Source organism: Panthera leo, chromosome A1 (assembly GCF_018350215.1).
Source record: "Panthera leo isolate Ple1 chromosome A1, P.leo_Ple1_pat1.1, whole genome shotgun sequence".
Taxonomy (NCBI): Eukaryota; Metazoa; Chordata; class Mammalia; order Carnivora; family Felidae; genus Panthera; species Panthera leo.
Window position 1 is genome coordinate 88,703,685 of NC_056679.1, and position 5,459 is coordinate 88,709,143.

Genomic DNA, 5,459 nt, shown 5'->3' on the forward strand with positions numbered 1-5,459 from the left:
GAAGGTCACGATGCTGTTCTGTGCTGTCCCTCAACTGCAGGATCCAAGATGGCCCCTCCGGGATGAGGGGAGGAGAGCAGGGTGACAGCGCCCTGGTGATTGAACACCTAAGACAAATATGAGAGGCTCCTGGTGATTGGGCATGTGGACAAGACTACACTGAGAGCCGCTTGTTGATTGGACACAGGAGTGAGACCATGATGAGAGTTTCCTGGTAATTGGACACAGGAGTGAGACCATTCTGAGGGCCTTGGTGTTTGCCAAGAGGTGCTGTGGTTACGTTAGGGGGGTAAGGACATTAACAAATCGAGGCACCCAAGGCTCCCAGTGCAGAGACCGGGTTCCATTCCCCTACCATGCCAATGGCTCCTGACTACATAGTCAGCACAGTGGAGCCTCCAACATGCCCTCAGCGAGCCATGGATCCAGCCCTACCCCTTTCTCTAATTCCATAATTTTCACACCATACACCCTGCTCAGCAAAGGGAATCTTCCGTTCCATAGGGGGAGCCACCTGCACCTCTTTGCCCCTGTAGATAGGCAGCTGGCCTTCCACACAGCAAGGCCAGCTGCCTATCCTGCCCCCACCCTCCTTGACCCACCTATATTTATAGTGGGGGTCCAGCCTCAGGCTTTCCTTTGCTGTTCCCAGAGCCCTCCTCTGTCAATGCAGCTCATCACCACTGCCTGGTTCCTGGGAGCTGGCTGAAAGAGTCTGCTACCAGTCCTCACACACACTGCTCCATGCTGCCTTCCAAGAATGTGTGCCAAGAAGTTGTGGGCAGTGAGGATCAGGACCTCAGAAACTCCCACTGCCTCCTGTGAGCCCTGGCTATGAATATGTTCTTGGCCCCCAAGTGGTGCACCATTACCATAAAGTGACAAACTGGCCCCAGGGACCCTTCCACCCTAACACATCTTGTGACTCTGTAAGACACATGGAAGGTCAGGACACAGAGCAGGAAGAACAACCCAAACCGAGAAATGTGGGGCATCTCCACCTAGACATGAGGAATTTGAGGCTATTACCCAAGCACAAATTCCCCCTCCAGCAGAGGGTCAGGTATAGGGATGCCTGTGAAGGTAGAGGTTGCTTTGCTCCCTTTGTGGGGGGTTTACTCCCACATGTCAGTGATTCATGGCTGGATTCCAAGACCCAGTTGGTGCTTTCAGCCATCAAAGTGCAGTACACATATTGGGTCACTGTGCTCAGGTGCTGGTGGATCCATGGCATACAGGTTTGGGGCCAACTTCAGTCTGATGTCCTGGTAACATAGCACTTAGGGAGCCATTATCTTTTTGGGAATTTTCTCTTGAGTGAGTAAAGGCTGCCATGACTAAGGACAAGGGAAAGACCCTCATCTGGGAACCTGTCCTTTGAATGAAAGCCATAGATAAAGCTTTGAGAAATTTGGGTGGAAAACTCATGTTTACACAAATGCTTTTAATATAGGCAGGGACAGTGATAAATAACTCTTCAAGAAAGAGTTTGAGCTAAAGAATTCCCTCATATGTGTGTGTGTGTGGGGGGGAGAAACCACAGCATGAAAAATCTGATTTTAATTTGGTGTACCTGAAAGATGAGATTGAAAGACCTTGCCAGAGCACCATGTCTCCTTGGACATGCCGTACGTGAGGAGGGAGTTGGGAGCAAGGAGGGAGACCCAGGCCAGGGGAACAGAGGAGTCATAGGCTGAGCTCTTCCAGCCTAAGGAGAGGTCCTCCAGACAGGCTGTGGGGGAGGTGTCAGGGGCAGTTTAGATCTTTGAGATTCAGAGTACTTTGTCCACACTCAGGGCTTCCTGGAAGATTTTGCCTTCCAGGCCACATTTTCAAAGGAGACAGGTCACCACACATGCTGACCCCAGGAGGACATAGAAGGAAACCTGGGCTGGTGTGTGGGTCACCTCCTGGAGTGGAGCTAGCATGAGCTTCAGTATGTCTATCAGTTTTAATTAAATGCAAAAGAAGAGGATTTTGGTGTTTGTGATGCATACTTCAGGATCGTGGTCACCAAAGTTCCACACCACTCACTGCATTCCCTGGTGGTGGGTAAGGTCTCCATGGCTCTTAGACAGTGGCATGAACTACAGGGTGCTGGCATACTGCACAACATGGCAATTCTAGTCAACATTTATCACACACATTGACTCCTCTAGAACTCAAGACCAGATGCTGAGGTGGGTGCCATTCTGGTAGAAAGGAAAATGGAAGCAGAATGTCTGCACACAGATATTTCTGCAGAGAGCATTTCTGACCTAAGACCTCACAACCAGTTTGTGTTGACACTTGGGTCTGAGTTCTGGCCATTTAACCTCTTAGTTTGCAACAAGGCCATTCAAATTCCATTGGCTAAAGCAAGTCATACAGCCAAGCCATTTGGAAAGAAATGTGAATGTGGTCCACGGGGAGAGCCATGACCGGGAAGAGAAGGTGAATAACATGGGGACAAATAATACAACTTACCTTACTCTGCTAGCCTATAATCCCCTAAACAGAATTATCTTATTTATTCTGTTTTGCAGTGGCAAGGAACATGCCTGGTATTTAGCAAATGAAGACACGAACATCGAAGGAAAGAACATGGCCCACTTTATTTGAAACATGTTTGTGCATCGATTGACAGGATCATATGGTTCTTCTCTTTTTTTTTGTTAATGTGATGTATCACGTTGATCGATTTGCGAATGTTGAACCAGCCCTGCATCCCAGGAATGAATCCCACTTGATCATGGTGAATAATTCTTTTTATATGCTGTTGAATTCGATTTGCTAGTATCTTATTAAGAATTTTTGCATCCATATTCATCAGGGATATTGGCCTGTAGTTCTCTTTTTTTACTGGGTCTCTGTCTGGTTTAGGAATCAAAGTAATACTGGCTTCATAGAATGAGTCTGGAAGTTTTCCTTCCCTTTCTATTTCTTGGAATAGCTTGAGAAGGATAGGTATTATCTCTGCTTTAAATGTCTGGTAGAACTCCCCTGGGAAGCCATCTGGTCCTGGACTCTTATTTGTTGGGAGATTTTTGATAACCGATTCAATTTCTTCGCTGGTTATGGGTCTGTTCAAGCTTTCTATTTCCTCCTGATTGAGTTTTGGAAGAGTGTGGGTGTTTAGAAATTTGTCCATTTCTTCCAGGTTGTCCAATTTGATCCTGTCAATCGATGCAGAAAAGGCCTTTGACAAAATCCAGCACCCTTTCTTAATAAAAACCCTTGAGAAAGTCGGGATAGAAGGAACATACTTAAAGATCATAAAGGCCATTTATGAAAAGCCCACAGCTAACATCATCCTCAATGGGGAAAAACTGAGAGCTTTTTCCCTGAGATCAGGAACACGACAGGGAAGCCCACTGTCACCGCTGCTGTTTAATATAGTGCTGGAAGTTCTAGCATCAGCAATCAGACAACAAAAGGAAATCAAAGGCATCAAAATTGGCAAAGATGAAGTCAAGCTTTCGCTTTTTGCAGATGACATGATATTATACATGGAAAATCCGATAGACTCCACCAAAAGTCTGCTAGAACTGATACATGAATTCAGCAAAGTTGCAGGATACAAAATCAATGTACAGAAATCAGTTGCATTCTTATACACTAACAATGAAGCAACAGAAAGACAAATGAAGAAACTGATCCCATTCACAATTGTACCAAGAAGCATAAAATACCTAGGAATAAATCTAACCAAAGATGTAAAAGATCTGTATGCTGAAAACTATAGACAGCTTATGCAGGTAATTGAAGAAGATATAAAGAAATGGAAAGACATTCCCTGCTCATGGATTGGAAGAATAAATATTGTCAAAATGTCAATACTACCCAAAGCTATCTACACATTCAATGCAATCCCAATCAAAATTGCACCAGCATTCTTCTCGAAACTAGAACAAGCAATCCTAAAATTCATATGGAACCACAAAAGGCCCCGAATAGCCAAAGTAATTTTGAAGAAGAAGCCCAAAGCAGGAGGCATCACAATCCCAGACTTTAGCCTCTACTACAAAGCTGTCATCATCAAGACAGCATGGTATTGGCATAAAAACAGACACATAGACCAATGGAATAGAATAGAAACCCCAGAACTAGACCCACAAACGTATGGCCAACTCATCTTTGACAAAGCAGGAAAGAACATCCAATGGAAAAAAGACAGTCTCTTTAACAAATGGTGCTGGGAGAACTGGACAGCAACATACAGAAGGTTGAAATTAGACCACTTTCTCACACCATTCACAAAAATAAACTCAAAATGGATAAAGGACCTGAATGTGAGACAGGAAACCATCAAAACCTTAGAGGAGAAAGCAGGAAAAGACCTCTCTGACCTCAGCCGTAGCAATCTCTTACTCGGCACATCCCCAAAGGCAAGGGAATTAAAAGCAAAAGTGAATTACTGGGACCTTATGAAGATAAAAAGCTTCTGCACAGCAAAGGAAACAACCAACAAAACTAAAAGGCAACCAACGGAATGGGAAAAGATATTTGCAAATGACACATCGGACAAAGGGCTAGTATCCAAAATCTATAAAGAGCTCATCAAACTCCACACCAGAAAAACAAATAACCCAGTGAAGAAATGGGCAGAAAAAGTGAATAGACACTTCTCTAAAGAAGACATCCGGATGGCCAACAGGCACATGAAAAGATGTTCAACGTCGCTCCTTATCAGGGAAATACAAATCAAAACCACACTCAGATACCACCTCACGCCAGTCAGAGTGGCCAAAATGAAGAAATCAGGAGACTATAGATGCTGGAGAGGATGTGGAGAAACAGGAACCCTCTTGCACTGTTGGTGGGAATGCAAATTGGTGCAGCCGCTCTGGAAAGCAGTGTGGAGGTTCCTCAGAAAATTAAAAATAGACCTACCCTATGACCCAGTAATAGCACTGCTAGGAATTTATCCAAGGGATACAGGAGTACTGATGCATAGGGGCACCTGTACCCCAATGTTTATAGCGGCACTCTCAACAATAGCCAAATTATGGAAAGAGCCTAAATGTCCATCAACTGATGAATGGATAAAGAAATTGTGGTTTATATACACAATGGAATACTACGTGGCAATGAGAAAAAATGAAATATGGCCTTTTGTAGCAACATGGATGGAACTGGAGAGTGTGATGCTAAGTGAAATAAGCCATACAGAGAAAGACAGATACCATATGGTTTCACTCTTATGTGGATCCTGGGAAACATAACAGAAACCCATGGGGGAGGGGAAGGAAAAAAAAAAAAAAAAGAGGTTAGAGTGGGAGAGAGCCAAAGCATTAGAGACTGTTAAAAACTGAGAACAAACTGAGGGTTGATGGGGGGTGGGAGGGAGGGCAGGGTGGGTGATGGGTATTGAGATGGGCACCTTTTGGGATGAGCACTGGGTGTTGTATGGAAACCAATTTGACAGTAAATTTCATATATTAAAAAATAAAAAAAAAAAAAAAAAAAAAAAAGAAACA